This window comes from Folsomia candida, unplaced genomic scaffold (genome assembly GCF_002217175.1).
Source record: "Folsomia candida strain VU population unplaced genomic scaffold, ASM221717v1 Fcan01_Sc001, whole genome shotgun sequence".
NCBI classification, from domain to species: Eukaryota; Metazoa; Arthropoda; class Collembola; order Entomobryomorpha; family Isotomidae; genus Folsomia; species Folsomia candida.
The window spans coordinates 17,871,082-17,890,888 of record NW_019091193.1 but is presented as its reverse complement, the minus strand read 5'-3'; the positions used below and the strand labels follow the sequence as shown (position 1 = coordinate 17,890,888).

Sequence of the window (19,807 nt, the reverse complement as noted above, 5' to 3'; positions counted from 1 at the left end):
TCAAAGTGATGATGAATAGAAGACTCGAAACCCTTTTCTTGTGTTTATCACCTCCAGCAAATTGTATTACATGAAATGTTCCGGAAGTGCTTGGTAGAAAATGTGTTCTCCTTTCTGCTATCTTTTGTAAAATTTGAACATGGAAGATCCATAAGAAATTTTTTGTCCTACAAATCATGATTGAGATGAGAGAGTGCATGCAACCAAGGAATGGTGGGACTAAAGCCAATATCCGCCCAAGACATACATGTTGGATACGTACGTATGTAGTGGAGATATTGGTGTGCTATTGGTTGGATGGGATAATGCGACCAAGGGATAAATATTCTGAAACCGTGCTGGTGATGGGATGTATATTTCAATTGAGAGGAAAGTCATTTTCTCCTCCTCCCTCATCCTTCATTCGCCATCCGCTTCCCCCTTTATATCATCATCCGTTGCTCCACTTCTCTCAACTTTCTCCTCTCGCATCACAAATTCCCACTTTCACTCCTCATCTGACACCCTTTATCGAATCAACTCTTTCTTTCTTCAAAAATTGAAGGCCGTATGTCCCCACATGCCATTCATTTCACCCTGCTCTGCATTTTTAACTCGTTTCCTACTTCCACACCACAATGTGTGCATGGAGGCTGCTTGCGAATGAGGTTGGTGGGACATGCTTGATAGTTGTTGTATGTACGTATGTATATCCCCACAAAAGGACACTTTTACCCTTATGAACTTTACCCTCTTGTAATTTCACAAGGCGCAATTTTGAATGAAAATGATAAAACTTTCACATATATTCTTAGTTTTATTCGTATTCGTAAAGGGTTTTTACAAAACAGAAATATGTAACTCTACATTCATTTGCACACTCATTAGTTAGACATCCATGTTGATAACACTAATTTTCTAAAATATTTCTAAATACATATGTAGCAAGTTAAAACGCATATGAGGAATTGTTTTTATTATTTTGCTAGAATTACCTGTAGTACCATTGAATTTGTTTATTATGCATATCGATTTTGCATAAATCTTACAATAAATAAATACGTTATACTAGTAAGTACTTGTTAACAGCAGTCAATTCATACATACACATGTTTGGCTGGTTCACGCCACATGTATTTTGTTTGTTCTGCGATTTTTATAATATTTTCAGTAATTATAGAGTAACAGTAACATACACACGAGGAAATCCGCATTCAAATCATAGACAAAAGTTTTCTTGTGCTCGTTACAGTTTTTGACTGTGAGCAACCTTTTTTCAATATCGTGGTGTTATTTTTTCAGAACTGGGTTACATTACAAATAGATGATCGAATTGACATGGATTCTACACACACATTTATGTATACTACGAATTTCAAACATTTGTTCATGTGACAAAGTAGCTTATAGTTTTAATGAAAATTGAGAATATAGTTTTCGATGCCAAAGAATTACATTCAGATTCACACTTATCATTTGTATTTAACTCTAGAATTATTTGATCTCAAACCCTAAGTATTTATAATACTGAATCCTTGCAATAGTAGATCGGCCCAAGTCGTCAAAAGGTGAAGGCACTTTTATTTTGTTAACAATAATGTTGATATTTTTGTAAAATCAAATGGTTATTAAAAGACACAAACAATAAACCTTTCAACACTTGGGCCAAGAACTATGTATTTATTTACATGTACAATAACAGATTTAAATACATATATGTTTATCGTTCACAATTTCATAATACGTTTGTAATTCTTACATTTATATGTAATGGAGTAGCATGAATGAAATGGGTTTCGTACATTTATTTATGTAACACGTTATTATTTATTGAATTGCTTTACAGGATGGTCTGTTTATGGAAACACTATAATAAATATAAAGTGGATTTATATTCCTGTGGAATTAAAAGAATACGTTATCATCATCGCCAAAGTTTAGGAATTCCATATTCGCATAGATTTTGTTGAGATAAAATGTTGGAACTTGTTGGGAAAATGACTAAAAATACACTTATGTACTTCTGAGAGGGAGAAAGTTTTGCGTCACGTCAATTTCAAATCAAGTTTCATTTCGAAGGAAATACAAGTGTGCCAAAACTCCTCCTTTTCTGTATCGATTTAAGAAGAATAGCTATTTCCAAATCACGATATTAGGATCCAGTTTCTCGTTCCAAGTTTCCAATCTACAACAAAAGGGCAAATTATTAGAATCGCATTTCGCAATAGCAACGCCAATCTGGAGCCATATCACAGTTTGATGGGAGCATCGCGCGTCGTCGTCGTCGTCGTCGTATTCAGAAAATGGTGGAGAAATGTTCTTTTGTGAAGCTCAAATATTGGAATGAAATAATCTCTCAATCAGGCGAAAATGGCGTCATAAGCTCCGTCCAAGTTACTTACTGAAATCAGATTTGAACATACTTACCGAAAAGTAGGTAGGTCTGCATATATCCACCGTGTTACACGTTTGTGAGCTTAAGGTCATCTAAATAGCTCATTTAGCTCCTTATTCTTTCAAGAGACTCTTCCCTCATGTTGAGCAGGTGTAGAGAAACTATATGCAATTATACATTCCAATTATTTAGTAACACTCATGAGGGACATTTATGCATCATTTTTACCCTTACAAAACGATATGCATTGTTCTTTGGCCAAGTTGATGCAAAATATTTCTTGATCTTAATACAACCATTATTGCGACAATTTTGTGTTTAAAAGTCGTTGCTAGTTGCATTTATTCTTCTGTTCAGATCCCTCTTGACTTCCTATAAAGCAAGTCCATCTTTTCGCAATTTTCCCCAAATACAAATTTTTGCCCACATAAATATATAGCGGACCAAATCTGCGGATCCAGTTCCCCAATGAATTGCGTGGCCTGGCTTTGTTCAGAGAGAATTGAGATTTAGTAGAGTGAAAGCCGGAGCTGAAAGAATCGAAACCCAACGGAGCCATTATGTTTAGTGTGATGGAGCACTTGATAATGATTCACATCCGTCTCTCTCGGGGAGTCATTTTATTTTTATCTCGTCTAAATTCCAATTCAATGAAATTTGCAACTTCGATTCGGTTCAGTTCTTCGCTGTACTGTTTCCATCTTCAGCTTGCTCATATCACTTTTTCCCATCTCGGGCATAAACTTATTTCCAAGTTTCGCTTACAGGAATCCACTCAACAAAATTGCGCACCATGTAATTCGATTCTTTGTTGGTTTTCTAATTTTCAAGTCATTAATTAAAATGTTTAAAGTTGAAAATAGAAATGGATATTCTGGAAAATATTTGGGTAGGTTGAAACCGTTGGAATTCAGATTTGAGTTGCTGACATTGACGGGACATTCTTCTGCCAAATTTGGCATCCATTTTCCATTAGAAAAGAAAATTCTTTTATACATTTTGATGAAGTCTGTCTAATTTGAAGTTGATGGTGATTCCCATTATTTTCTCATATCTGCGAAATTGCGGCTTATTATTACACGACTCAATTCTTTGTTCAGCCTCGTTTAGGCTGTGAGCTAAGGAAACCTTATGATGACTTTTAATTTGAATATAATGGGAATTTCATATCTGATGGCCATACATGTATGTTCATATACACACGTGCAGTCTTCTAAATATGTGGTTTGATTCATCAGACCATACCTCAAAACTCATTCGGTCGATGGACATGCCTGCAGCGGATTTTTATCATTCCTGCCAACTCATTTCCATCAGATAATAGATAACATGGTGTTGGAAATGTGGTTAGTTTGGAATTTGGAATGTCTGCATGGCAGACCACAGGATACTCATTTTAGCCCTTGGCGTGAAAGCTGGATGACTATGATATCCATCCATTGGAGATCGCCTTGCATTCTCCATCGCAGAATTCAATGTGTGTCGCATTGGCAATAATATTCCTTCCCTCCCTCGGCTCGTATCATGGCTGTGCTGTCACTCTGGTCATTAATCTGACTCTGGGAATGGGTCTCTGTTTTCATCGGGGGTCCAACTTGTGAAGCAATCCATGATACACACAATGCAAATGGCATTACGAAATCCTTGGGAATTTAGCTTCCGGTCGAAGAAAGCAGTTTGGGTGCTTCAAGTGGTTTCGTTAGTTTTCTGTCCTATCGGCATGGCTGGCTGTCACACTCGGTGGAGAGGTTTGGCAGAGTGGAGAAGTACGCTGAATTACAATCCTGATGCAATTATCGATCACTATAATCTACCTTTGCTTTCACTCCCTTCACGAGGTGATGATGACAATGATAATGTCTCTAATAACAATAATCGTTGAGTTGAGCCTTCATTCAAGCACTTTTACTCTCTCTTCTCCACGCTTTCTCTCTGGCTCGCTCACTGCGACTCCGACTACAACATGTCTGCTGGGTAGGCGAGTGTGTGTGAGATGGGACGAGGTGGGATGCAAGATGAGACGCATTTTGTCTTTAATTTAGTAAAGATTTACTCCCAGGCAATTTTCTAGCATTGCCTTATCATGCCTACGTCGTAAATATGGTCATTCACTTCAGTTTTAATACTTATTTCACCTCTTTGTGTTTGCGATCGGTGACACGTGAAGAGATCAATGGAAAGACGAAAGAGGAGCTGCTACACGACGACTGAAAATTGGTTCTCATACACATTTTGGTCGGATTAATGTTTCACACTATTAGTTTTCAACACTTGCACACCTAATATTCGCACAATGACACTGAGGATATTAGAAGCTTATGACATTACCGTCATCATCAACGTCGGTTATAGTCACGACTAAAGCCGGCATAAGCTTTTCATGTCAATCTGGAAGGTTTAGTCCATCACCTCGAGTCATTGCGAATGTCAAACTGGATTGAGGAAACGTGTCAGAGAAAGATGACATGCACAATTAGTGTAAGACAGGGACGTGTTCTTATTTGGGACACATTGGTAAATAACTCTATAACTTTCTTCCTGCGCTGCAGCTGCTGCTTAGGTATTATTCTGTAAGGAAACAAACAAACGATAGTTAACGATCATTCAACATAAGAAATTTTGCAATTTAAATTGTAGTCCATGCGGATGGTCAAGAAGTTCAATGGTATATGTACGTACGTATGTATAAGTATGTATTGTAAAATTTCTTGCCGTTGTGAAATTCTGACCACCACGAGCTAAAGGTCACAGACAATCAATGGCTTTTGTCAAGTAAAGTTTGTAATAATAAAATGGACACAGAAACCCAATTGGGATTCCGAATACTTGGAATTGTCCTACATTTCTCGTCACATCGCTGTCTCAGAGATACCAAAAATTCACATTGATCAGACTGATCAAACATGTCTAAATATACGTTCTCAAACTGCTTTTCAATTTAAATAAATGCAATTCATTCGCCTATTATTTTTAGTTACATTTTAATTTGAATGTTACCATTTCTTATACCTAATATATATTAAAGGGGATGTGATTGTATAAATATATTGAGTAACTGTATAAACAGTGAAACAAACTAATAATAAATTTACTGCCCACGCACTCGGGCTTTTTCAGAAAGAATTTCTTGAAAAAATGAGGCAAGACAGGCATCACCGCTATTTTATATATATGTGTCACAAAAGTTTTAGTTTTCTGACTCTTTTATTTTAACCCAACATTTTTACTTCCTCTACTTTTTTATTTTCTTTCTTTGGTCAATTCAAGTCTCTTCCTTTGTCGTTTGAGCAAGAAAGTCGGGGTCAAAGGTGATGGTGGTGATTGTGGCGTGTCAGTTTATCTGGAAAAGCACAACCACCACCACCGTGGTGCACTATCTTTGCTACCACAAGCAAGCATCACGGGCAAGGATGAATTACCTCATCTGCTGGGCAGTCTTTTACTCTACGTATGTACTACTTTCACTCCTCTCTGACACTTTTTTCTTCTTTTAACAGTTGCAGACAGGAAAAGTCTCATTCCTCAACTTTAGTTCTCCTCCATTGGCTACGGCCGTTTTAGTCAAGTTTGGTTTGCCCTTCTTTTGTCCTTTCTTCTCCATTCGAAATAAAATCCCGGCTGTCGCCCTGCTGTCCCAGCTGTCTATCTCGAACTGGATTCAACTTTACAACTATATTCTCTCAAACATTTGTGCCAGGAGTATTAAGCTTGACTTCTTACTTACATTCTAATGTTGACCCATGAGATTTCAAATCTCTCCATTCCCAGCAAAAAAATCATATCAGACTCGTGGAATTCATACTCTACTACTCGCTCACAGGTTTCCCAGCATAACGACCCCATTATAAAACTATTGTACTCATTTCATACATTAAAACCAAGCCTAGTCCTACGAATATGTAATATATGTAATACCCTCCTATTGAACATATGAATATCATACATATTTTTGTAGGAACTATTTTCAAAAACGACTGTACATACTAAATTATTTAAAAATATTTGCCAAATTCAAATATATATTTACTATTTTGTTTTTGACATTGAATGATTAATACGTCTGGTATGAAATCGACCATCAGTTTTTTAAAGAAAAGGCAACCTTTAAACAAACAGTGGTAGCAAAAAAGTTAAAGTGGTCAACTGTGGATTGGATTTCCTCGCGTCTCTCTGACGTCGTAGACTATCCAGGACATTTACTAATGAGCTGTGCTCTTTCCTTGCTCACAGCTTAATTTCCTGTCAGCCAACATGAAGGAGCAAAATAAGGAACTTTGAGATTTACTTTTACTTGGCGTTTCTTAATGGAAGTTAGAGTAAGTCCTCTAAACTCCTCTATAAACACTTTGTCTTGCTATTTTAGAGAAAGTTGTTAAGACAAATATCCACAAAAGCAGGAATTACATTACAACAAAGGCGTACAAACAAATCCGCAAAATGTTGAAAATGGTTTATACAGATAAGTACATGGTAATTATTTGTTAGTATATGTGGGCCCTATAATGCAGCCTTATACACTAAATAACTTTCTAAATAGCAAGAATGTAGTCACTTTGTTTGAACTTTCTCGCAAGAATTTATCATAAACCATGACATCACGGTCACATTTATTTGGTTGGCGTTGTTCTTCATCTTATTTCATTCTTGTGTGATCCCAGCTCTAATTCTTCATCTTGCCCACTCTTCGCCTTTGCTCAGAGAGCTGTGTATAAAATTCGCCTTTACTGCTCTCTGCTTTCTCTCTCCTCTCGAGTAATCTCTTTACACGAGGAGACGACACAAACCACCTCCGCACTTTGCTTGGTATGGACGAGGCGAGCCCATTATATTATATTAGCAAGGACAACCCAAATTTCTTTCCAACTAGTTAGTCATCTCATCACGTCCGCATGCACTAAAACTGAGTTTTACTTTTTACAATGTGTAAGAGTAAGCACTAAAGGGAGTCTACCTGCGGGTGATTTACGTGACAGCCAAGAAGGTGGTTCACATACACACGTAACATGGAAGAATATACGTCCGTGGACCAGGTTGGAAACCCCGTGAATGCAATTCAACTGACGATGAGCACAATTCAAAAAGTACAAAGAACTACTGAATCTCACAGTCGCCAACAACCACTGGATATACGGACTCTTCAGAAATCGACATATATTGTGTTCCTAGGATTGAGTTCAGTAGATAACCGAGTGCTGGGAAGTAGTTGAGTTGGTCAGCCCAAGGGTCAAAAGTTAAACCTGGTCAAATAAACCAGCTTGACTAAACTTTCAACTTATAGCAACTTGAAGTTGTTGGATGGAAAATAGCAAATTGGAGAGAAAGCAAGCTCAAATTAACTCCCACAGGATTTAATACTTTTCTGGTACTCAATAAAATTCGAAAATTCCTCAAAGTACATACATATCATTGCAATCTTGTAGCCTCCTGTATATTTATTTTGTGAAATTAGGAGGCCGGATTTTGCGAAGCATGGATATATGTATGTTTCTATCTATCTCCTTATGTATGAATCGGACGCAAATCCTTTCTATCTGAACTGCAACATTCTTGTGCCCTCTGTAAATTGGCCTCTATCTTTTTCTCTCGCCAAACAACAACAAAGTTTATTTATTTACTTACTTACTACACGTATTTATCAAGTTTGTGGATTTTAGATTAGCAAATACAGAAGAATAGAGCAAAGTTGTGAAAGTTTGATTAGTTGTATTATTGGATTGGGAATAGAATTGGAATTTCGTGTTCCGAGCCAATCTCCTCATTCATTTGTTTCTTCTTCGTAATTAAGCATCCTCCTCTTCTCTCTCCAGACGCGTTTTCTTTCTTTTTGTTCAGTGTTACAAAATTAGATTTTAGCTCATGTCCGAATACCAAATAAGAGCAATTTAAATATTTCCAATTAAACGATTTCAAGTAAAACTTCAAATTTTTACACTTTTCACCCAATGAAAAATTACTATACGTTCTCTCTCTACCAAACTAATTGGAAGTACATATGTTACTTACTCTCATTTGGCCGAGTGGATTCACATAATTCTAATTAATGTAACTCTTCTGCTATTGCAAACTTTCCTGCAATCGACCAAAATGTCGAAAGAGAGTAGTTTGAGACATGCCTTAGTAAATTAGTAGAAGTGGATTTTAGACACCTTTAGCTCTCTTTTGCACTCACACTTTCTTTTAATATCTCAACCTCTGTTATCAGAGGTTTTTTTTGCTAAAATCCACGTCGCCCACTGTTTGCCTTGCTTCACTTGTTTTCTCTGCTGTGGTAAAACAAACAAAGCCACCGAATGCATCCTCAATCCACACAAAGTTTCCTTCACGGTACATCGGTACACGTAAGTATGTAGGTTCAAAATTATGTCCAACCTTTTGCGAATTATCCTTATTAATTTCTGTCGTCACACCGTTTTTACCAGAAATATACATGATTTCCCAATCAATTTTCTAGCATCTTAAGCAAGTACTACGTTCAAATTCCAAGGAATTATTTTTATGGAGCCTACATAACCCTGTACGTACATATCTTAAAAAGGTGGTCAGAACTTACGTAACAACTTGGTTATTTTTGGTATCACAAATTTCAAACCAGAAAACTGTCGCCGTCTTACCTATTGACAACCAAGGTGGAGACGAATTGATGCAACCGCAAAATGTAAAACACATAAGGACAGCCTGGAGAAAGTGTGACCTCCGCTGTTATGCTCGCCGTGGTGGATTGGTTCAGAGTGCTCCCCTAAAATAGGAAACATTAAATTTATAATTATCTTAAATTGTATCCTCGCTTGTATGCGGTTGTATTTAATAATGTAGGGATTAAACACAGATCACGATCTGTAGATAAGAAGACCCCACGTTAATAATTCAGTACAGGATGGGGCCTAGAGTGATGTGACTGGGTGGTTATATTTTTTTTGAGAAAACATTATCCGTGACATCATTTCAGGCCCCAACGTCATAAAAAATTAATCCAAGGCTTCCCATTCTCGTAATTGCATATACATTTATAATTCAATGAGGATTAGATAATACGCACCAGGTAGTAATTACTTACCATTAACTATGTGAACCATTATGGATGCCGCTAAAGAATTAGAGGGCTGACAAGAATACACTCCCCCTTCCTGCATGAAAAGTCAGTGTAAACAAAGTGTTGCGATTACTGGAATTAATTTCGAATGCTTAATTTATGTAAGTAAAATATCATACAGATGGTTGAGCTTTAGAAATTAAGAGACGAGAGGTCCTAGTCAATTTTTCCGTAAGCACGCTTATTCCTAGAAGAAAAAGTTAATTGGTGATGAGTGATTTAAGCTGATTCGTCAGAGATATATTAACAAAAGAATGTGTTAAACTCTGAAGAGAACGGTATTAGATCGATGTAAAATAAAGCAGCATATTTTAAACTATGAAAACAAATACTTGATAAATAATGCATGCAAGCAACAGACGGGGACGGTATGAACGATAAGCATCAATTACTGACGGTCTATCAGACACAATGAATTTCATTCATCTGGTCGTGATAAATACCGCCGAGAGTACACAAGAGCACAATAGTTAATGCGGTGTCAGCTCAGAGAAGGCATAATTGCAAGAATGGCTCGAGTAGGAGTGAGGTGAGTATTTATTATATATGTCGAAGAATTACCTCCACGTTGTGAATAATTTATCACTTTCTTGCCATGATACCAGTAGATGAAGGACGGTGGTTCAGGCGCTTCACGGACTATGCATGTCAGGTTGATGTCGCTGCCACTTTTGAGGTGCAGCTCGCTGTTGCCCAGTATTTCCGCTTGCGAAACTGGAATAAGAGAAAGCACAGGATATACGGAGGTTGAATTAGTTCTTGTTTGACGGGCTTCTGGTCGCTTGGTCTGATTGTGATCCGGCAATGTGATGAAGGTTGTTTTGGTGCAGTACAATGGAATGAATGAAACACTCCATCAACAAGGAGACCGCACAAATGATACGAATTTGTCATTATACTTAATTGCAGGTCGTTACAACTTTCTCTCGCTCGTGCAACGCGAGATTTGACGGTGCTGCTGGTTTGATGCAATACATAATCTTGCTTCGTTCCGTTCGTCTATTATTTTCCCAGTCAATAGAACCATGTTTTTTTTGGTGGTGCATTAGTAATGGGTAATGGTTCCTTTCAATTTACTTGCACTTCCTACTTCTGGCACTTACTGTACTAGAAACTAAATATGGGAAGGAATAATAGAGCACATGTCAGTTTTACTGAATGTCAATCTGAAGCAATATGAAATGGCCTATCCACCAATATTTCTACTCGCACTGGATGCTTTTATTATGAACCTGCCTAATAATAAACTTCGGAATCATGATTCTTGTAATACCAACTAATCCTAAGTAATATAATCACTATTGTATTTATTATTGCACTGCTTCATCATCACATCTGCTGCCAAAGTCATGATACGTTAGGGGTGCGGTGTATGGAATACAGTGATGCGGTGTGATGGCGAAATTCGGTGTGGTGTTGTAATCTCCTAATCTCGGTGTATGGTTACCCTCAATTAAAACCAATGTGACATATTTATTCGACACATCTGCGAAATTTCTGATGTTAGTGAAAGTGCTACAGTTTTGTGGTGCTCCACTTTCCCAATAATTCTACAATAAAACCTATTTGGGGTTATTTATGGCACTACTGAACTAATAGCAGGACCAGAACTGTTTTGCGGTAGACCATGCGGTCAGATCATTAGCTAAGAAGAGAGACGTCATTCCTTATTCCCGTCGGCTCGGAAAGATAAGGGATCGCTCGTTGTAATGTGGGTGTATATATTTAATTCCTGCAGTACGACGTGTATTCCGTCGTATTATCGTGTCATGGAGTAACAAAATTCTTCAATTTGTATCAGTACATATTCCGGAAGATTAGAACTGCAAGCGTTGTATAATATGAATTCCCATGTCCATTACGCCCATTACCCATAAAGAACAATGTGGCTCGCCTGTTTGATAAAATTTATGTGTCAGCATCGCCATCCTGTTGTAACTGGACCAAGTTTGTATATGACTTGTCTTAATACATAATTTAAACTTCATTCCCAATGCCCCACACCAACCATAAGAGACTCCCATTTAATATGGCAGAGAGATAATGCAGTAGGTCACACAGTATACCACAACTACATACATATGTACCTACCTAGTACCTGTTATTATTATGTCATACACATCTGCATTCCCGCCACCTATTCCACTTTGAAATAGCCATGACCAAAAAAGATAGGCCTGATAAGTAGCATATTAAGGTATGTGGGTTACTGGGGAAAGCACATCCATACATGTTAAGTTCACCCTACAGCATCCTATGGGAACATTGAAAGTGTCCAGAGTTCAGTGTAGAAAATAAATAACGCAATTCTTGAAAAATTGTACAATTTATTGTTATTACTCTGCAGGTCTATCCAAGCACAACCCGTGTTACATAGATATGTATGCTATTCTGCCCTTGCTGGAGATTTTCTGTGGGAACAATCTCCTCCCTGAAATAACTCTGAATTCATTCCATGCAGTTGCTGACTCTATAAACTATCAAAGTATGCATTGCATTTGGTATGGTAACTCTATACTTCTGTAGTGGCTGCTATTATACGTTTTACTATTTGTTTGTAGGTCCAATGTTCTGTAAACTTTAAATTTAATGAAGCTGGACTCGATAAGTCATAATACTGATAGTTTCCAGTGATAACTGATGCATTGCCGACTTTTTTCGTGTTGTGTTTGTCAATCATTATTGTTTTTTTGTGAGTCGAATAACCATTAGAAGACGTTTTTCCTCTAATGATAATTAAATATTATGTGCACTAGTGAAAAATGTTAACATAGAAATTTTAAAAGTTTCAGAATGATTATATTTATGTATGAATTTGTAATAGTAAAATTATTTCATTATCATCAACTTACCGACTACATTCATCTGGATGGCCATGCTGATTTTTGGCTCAGTACTAACTGCAATACAAGAGAATACGTTTAATGAGTATGATTTATCAAATTACAATCAGTTCAAGGTTAGATCGTGAATAAGCATATTCCGTTTCCATTTGTTTCAAGTGGAATGGACGAAGATGGAAATACCGAAGGGAGACAATGACGAAAATATGCAAAGTGCAAGTGGAAACGAGCAATTAAGATGGGCATCGCTGAGTATTATCTTTTACTATTCCAGGTACACCCATTCTTATAATTCTATTCTTAAGTATTCTCCAAATCAGTTGTAGAATTAAGGACACTCATTTTCCATCGCAGTGAAAGGCTGCGTTATTTCTGGATAATAACATTTCCCAGTCCCTCTGAGCATTTACAATGGGGAATTAAAAGGGTGAAAGGACAGAGACAATGGACAGGATTCAGACTGAGAAACAAAAGCCAAGAGAAGAAAACCCACTTGCCTTGACACTCATAAATTCCTTCAGGTTGCGAAATTGTCATGAAAAAAAAACAGTTAAATATAAATCCCAAAAATACAATAATATCATAAATGTATAAATACTTACCGCTATTTGCTTGGACAAAAAATAATTCAATTTTATTTAACAATTCATTTAATGATTTATAGTCAAATTAATTTTAAACACTTATCTCTGATTTGTGGAGAGCTGACTTTTAACGTCCATTCGTCCGTGCCATCCGAGTGTAGCGATTGAAATCTTTGATCACTGGCGTATGTAAGAATCCCCACTGTAAAATATAACCAAACATAATTTTATGAAGTCTCATGTTTTTAAATGAAAAAGTTGGCTATCAAAGGCACATTTGCGTTTAACTGATACAACAATGGCAAGGTACCATGCAGCGTCTTAATTTCTAGATTTACTTAATATCCACGTATATTTTGCTTACCAGAAATTATATACAAGTCCCGTTTCCTGATCCACGACACCTGTGTATAAAATTTCAAATTATAAAACTTCGTCATTGGACTAATGTTCAGTACTTCGTATTAAATTTAAATTCCGGTTAATTGTGAAAATCTCATCCCCTATCCAAGACACCTGCATATGAACTACGATATAACCAGCAAGGCCATGCATCACTCTTGAGTTCACAGAGTATTCGTCATCATTATAGCCACTTAGTGCCCACACTCGTAGAGTATTAAGTCCTGGATTACAATTGCTCACTTCAGGAACTCGCAAACTTTCACCACTACGGTCTTCATCAACCCTACCTTCGGAGCATGGTAGGGGCTGCTGGTAGGTGGCTGAGTATTTATAATATGACCGTACGTATGTATGCACAGAAAAAAACTATTCCTTTTTTTCGCCACATACTTTTCCTTTTGTGGTTAAGTAGTTGAGACTTGGCAGTAGTTTGTCTGCCAGTTTGGTTTTATTTCCAGGTTCACTTGGTGAAAGTGGGCTTAAGCCCCTTCACTTCACTCTCACCCTTCATTAACTTCCTGTCCTTCAAAGCCAGTCTGATGGATGGATGACCCAACTTGAGGAAACTTTACTCTTATTATGAGGAAAGAAAGTTGTGCGCACTATGGAACATGCTATAAGTTACTCACTGTAGAATAGGTAATTAGTGCTGTTTATAGAAATGGCAGTAAATATTGCTGTTTAATGGTGTAATCAGATCCTTAATAATAATTAACCTTATTTACTTTATATTGTACACATTGTTGTACATATTGTGTAGTTAATGCATGGTTTACAAAATGTAAATTGAGAGCATCAAATAATAATGAAGATATTTCGCATTTCAGTTGAACTGTTTTCGGCTGATAAATAATTCCATTCGTTGAATGAGAGAAAGTGAAAAACACTAATGGGTGCAAATTGCATTCATTTTATACGTTCCATTTCACACACATTTTCATGGTCCGCTGATAAATGATGGATATTTCATTTAAAAATCCACACACTTTGTTCAGTTTCAGAGTCAGATATTATTCCAAATTCTTAATTCTATGGAATGGAGTAAAAGCTTGAACAAAGTCAAACCTCGCATTTCCAACCGAGTACAATGATACATAAATTCAAAAATTCGCTTCTATAATTCATTCATATATTCTCAGTTATGCCACTTCGTACACAACCGACGCTTTTATTACAAACGAGCAAAATCCACCAAAAATTTCATTTGCATCAGAAAGCGAAGGTTGCTCCACTGTAGAATTAATGATGCAAAAATGTGCAAAATACGCCTTGTTGAAACAATGGGTTAATGGCATAATGATAACTTCAACTTCAACCCACCCATTATGGTTGAGTATCCAGCACTTTTCTCTGCGAGTCAATACAAGCAAAAAAAATATCGTTTAAACTGCATTACGGAAAACAAGGACAAACGAGCGTACTTGAAGAAACTTGAAGAAAGGGTTTCATTTATTTCCAGCCTTGTCGTCTGGAGATATCCCCAGCGCACACGTGTGTGTAGTGTGTACATGTTCCTTAAATTGTTAAAGAGAAGCAAAGTAGTGGAGAAAAAAGGTCATTTTGTTGATCCACTTTCCTGTATCTACTTGCCTTCATTTCGCTTTCTCTGCATGGATGAAAGATAATTTTGTGTGCCAAGACAACCTCGAGCGAATTGACGATATTTTGGAGGTTTAGAGAGACACCTGATTGCAACCTTGTATGAGGAAATGAGATAAACACGGTTAAGAAATAAGCCAACAGTAACAATGCAGTCTGAGGAGGAGGACATAACGAAAGGATTAAGTAAGCAAACCCATTTTTATGTAATGCGGCACATTCACATATCGCGCAAAATGGAAAATTTCTGATTTCTGCCATGAATTGTGTGTAATAAACATTTTTCCCTATGAGCGTGCTTCTGAAAGTGTACATTATTTTCTGTTGTCCTATTCCGAATTTTGCAGACCATGGTGGTGCTCTACTTGTGATGAAAACAAAATGTAACTACATACATATACACACAAATATGGACTTGGAAGTGGCATTCAGCACCAAGTGATCCAATGCATATTGTTGATTATGTATGTCTCACGCTCCTGACCCCGGGTGTCCTTTCTTCGTCTTCTGTTGTTGCTGTGTTATCACATTAAATTTCACATTTTTCCATTTGTGCACTTTCGCCAAGAATCCACATTTTCAGAGAAACACGCTCCTTCGCGTGAAGGAAATTGCAATGCTGCGTTTCATCTCTTCTCGTTATACGGTTTGGCACCTCACATGAACATTATTAGCTCCACACTTTTCTTTGCAAACGAAAAATGGGGAAAATGTTTGTTTTCGCCCACGGGTCTACCAACTTGGATAAAAGTTTTCGCCAGGTAAATCATAAATGACTTCCTGAATTGCGGATGTAATTTCCCATGGAGGTGACCAACTGCTTTCCTTAAGCCCAATACCAAGTTACCATAATGTTTACATACGTAAATGGCGAACGCTGCCTTGCACTCTGAAATCATTATCTAAAGCAGTAATTACTCTAGTTTACAATGTTACGCAAGCATATGTAAAACAGACGCAAAGAGTGTTAATACGTAATATGCAAATGAATATTTGTTTTACATATTGTTTTATATAATGAGCCAAATTCAGAGATTTAGAACATTAAAAATTAAGTGAATAATTTTATTTATACATCCGCCAGCATCATTTTTTTTGCACTTTTGATTATAATCTCAATGGCTGAAAAACTTGAGGTGGGACGCTGTCGAAAATTTGGACCTGCCAACACCATCCAGCCATGTCATGATAAATAGATGGCCCATTCACCTGCAATCTCTGATGCATTCGTCTTGTTCCCCTGAGACGAGGAAGGAAACGATTGATTGAAACAGTAGACGCAGAGCTGAAACTAATAAGAAACTCCATATTCCAACCAACCAACCGAGTCCAAGTGCAGAGTCGAATAGAACTATTTAACGCAATGAAGCACTACGCTAACGAACGAACACCATGCTTTTGATTTGTGCTTTGAAGTGAAAAAAATAGAGATAGACCAGACGAGATGGACTTTTTCGCAAGGATTCCGCTATTCCAAGTCCCACTTATGGAGAAAGAAAAATTCAACTGGAAGCCAAGATACTTACGAGTTTACCTTTACTCGTCGATGGACCTAATAATGCAATTGTTGTGAAAGGAAAGCGGGAGAAAAAATAGGAAAGGTGCTCAGCCTATCGATTTGTGCTCAATCTTCATATAAAATCCTTGACTGGCACACATTCAACATTTCCATCTACTACATATACCATTCAACGTCAGCGTAGACATAATACGTTTTCAATCAAAGTTACAAATACCACGTGAAACACACTGCCGAGATTTCGTCCAGCCTGAGTCCAGTCGAGTGGAATGTATCCAATCAAAAATCTTGTGGCTGGCTTAGACTTTGTGCAAAAGGTTTAGAAGCTTTTTCGACCTTGGATGACCATGCTTTCCTTTTCCATCAAAAAGTACATTTCCTAAGGTGAAGGCCCTACTCTCAGAAAATCCATTGCCAACAATAAATCACACTTACTTCAAAATTGAATGGATAAATATATCAGATTAATATATCATCTCTAATTTAAGACAAAGATGTTCATGCCCACCGAGTTTAGCCCCCGCATCAGAGTTGACTTTCAGCTGCATTAATTCAAACTTAACCTTTCAACAAAATATAAAGAAAAAAGACTTTGAATGGATTTAAGGATAACTAAGCGTGATAGTTTTAAAAGAATACGTTCAACTTCACAATTCAATTTTGTAGAGTAGCACTAAAAAAGTTTAGAGCATTCCATTTATGATGTATGCCTCGTATATGTATATGTACACTATAAATTCAAAGAAAAACTTGATTTTGCAAATGTCCTCACTAAATCATTTATATTGCTAAAATTGGATAGCAATACAATTCTCGAAATAAATGAAATGCAGTTGGGCAAAAGAAAAGAAATAAAATGTGGCTGCGAACTATATATGTATTCCTTAGAATGTGTATGTAGCTTACAACCAATTCTGCCAGCAAAACTGTCCTAGGACAATTCCACAACACAACTTTAATGCATTTTATGAAATCTGTGCGAGTCTTTGTGGTTTTGTTAAAGTGTTCGCATTTCACCAACAGCCACCAGGCCTCACCACAGCAAGTGCAAACCTTCCAACAAGGACAATTTACGAGAATTATACTTGCAAATGTGGTCAAAGCTTTTTCATGTTAGCAAAGTATGTGAACGTTTGGCCGTTTTCCTAGTTGGGGTTTATGATTTGCTAGCTACAGTAAAAACGGGGGAGTGGATTTCGGCAAACAAGCTCCTGTACAGTGAACTTTATGGTAAATAAAAGCAAATTGGTAAATTGACGCTGCAAAATTTGTTTACTCGGAAATAATTAGTCCTTGTACACACTTCATGACAATACATACCTAATTTTATTTAATAACTAAGCTGAAGTTAAGAATTTTAGCGTGAACCATTCTTTGTGGAAGCGTCATGTCCGTGCATCCGTCTAATAATTATGTACGACCGTATACTGAACCAATGGCTTTAAAATACGAAATTGGCAAAAATATGTACGTACATATAAGTAACATTACGGTGAACATGCAGTTTTACCATGTGCACCCAGCAAGACTTTCAGATTCACCCAGCAAGAACTAATGAGGAGACAAAGACTGGCTGGGCTATACGAAGGGCTAAACTAATTGTAAGTTATTTTACATAAACTACTGTACTGTCAGGAGATAACGCTATCAACAGAATAAAGGTATAAAAATGTTACTCAAACTTTAGTGGCTATTGTAAACCACTAACTGCACGAAACCAAGAACATTACGACTGTTGAAACAGAAACGGGAAAACTTTTACAACGTTGGTTCTATAATGCAAAATTGTGTCTCAAATTAGGTTAAAATCGTACAAGTAAATGCAATAAATTATAGATCTCAAGCAAGTCTAGAAGATGTTTACCAAGGAGGAAGAATACTTTATTTGTCTATGAAAGTGCAATTTTGCAAGCTTTTCCTTTCGTGCATATCATATTGCATGACCGCTGCCGGTTTTCAAGCGAAAGTCGCTTAAAGTAAATCAAATTAAAAATGCATTATTCTTTGCTAATGAGTTGGGTTGGAAAGTTAGTTATGCTACCAAATGCATGCATGTTTGGCTCAATTTATTATTTTTTCCCTGATGGTCATAATTTTCTCGAATGGGATGCGCAGAGGAGTCTAACGACCAAATCCTTCTGCGACATAATCCTAATTGGCTGCTTTCCCTCCTTGTCTAACTGATCACATATCTAATATTCTCGATTTGCATACAAGAAGTGGCACGCACTATTTGACATCTTTAATTTGTTAGACTTGCTCTTCTCTACTTCTTCACGTAAGTATTTATTATGGAGTATAAAATACTTGCATTTTTCTCTTTACGCTTAACTTGCTACCTACTAAAATGGATCAATTTCTAAAATTATAAACGTAACAATGGTCATCAACTAGAGTGTTTTAATTTGAATATTTCCGTTTGTGCCGTACTTAAATATTGGCAAATTGACCTAAATCATATTTTACAGTAAAACATACTTATCAAATAAATCATGTAAATATTCGCTTAGTTTCTCCTGCATGTTTATAATCAAACGCGGAGATATTTTCCTCTCTCGCCAATCCCATCACACTACGAGACATATAATTTTTTCCAGAGAAATGCGAATGTCACAATGCAAACGTTATTTTTCTGCCTTGCGAATAACTATGTGTGTTGACATACTTTTCTGATGCGAAATGGAATGACAGGCAAAAGTCTTGCGAGTGTATCTCTGAGGAAAAAATGACTTTTCCATTTTTTACGAGAAGAAAGTCGAATCAAACATCAAGCTCGACCATGGCACTCATGTAAAAGTTTGAATCCATTCTCGTAAGTTGTCGAAGTTTGTAAGTAAATCGCTTCATTGCTTTATAGTGGGCACGTACGTACGTTGTGTTTCCTCGACTATACACTTATTGATTACCTTACAAAGAAAGGCCTTCTTGTTGATTTTTATGTGCACTACTAAATCCGTAGTCTAGGATGGAAGGCATAAAATGTGCTATGAAGGAATCAGGAGAAGGCAGAATTGACAGAAATGACAACAACTCTCCGCCCAGGCTGACAATATTACCAAGATGAATTTGCAACTTAATGACATGGTTAGTCGCGGCTTTGCAACTAAATTCCTTCAAAGGTACGGAGTGAAAGAGCGGTGGGAAGCAGGGAGGGAGTGAGATCGATGGACTGTTCGAATTCCGACTCCTTATGTCAAGTCGTTGTCGATAATTGAAAGTTTCAATCAGTGCTAAAGTTGCAAAGTTGTGTCGTTTATGTTTACTCACCACACCAGAGCGCTTCTCTTCAGCTGGGGATGAAAACATGTAAAAGCTTTTTGAACTCAAAGTCGGATGACTTCTGCCTCAACAGCGTCGCATAATAATGCTCTAATCCGTGGCAGATTGTGGAGG

General features: G+C 37.0%; 1 long non-coding RNA gene and 1 pseudogene across 1 annotated transcript; one reads left to right on the top strand and one right to left on the bottom strand.

Moving 5' to 3' along the window:
• Nucleotides 1-776: 776 nt before the first annotated feature.
• The window catches only part of LOC118437590, an 84,789-nt pseudogene continuing 65,758 nt past the window's right edge, over nt 777-19,807 (bottom strand).
• Nucleotides 12,214-12,904, top strand: LOC118437601. The gene is made up of 3 exons (XR_004836205.1): nt 12,214-12,392; nt 12,467-12,581; nt 12,662-12,904. It is a non-coding gene; the product is annotated as an uncharacterized LOC118437601 (long non-coding RNA).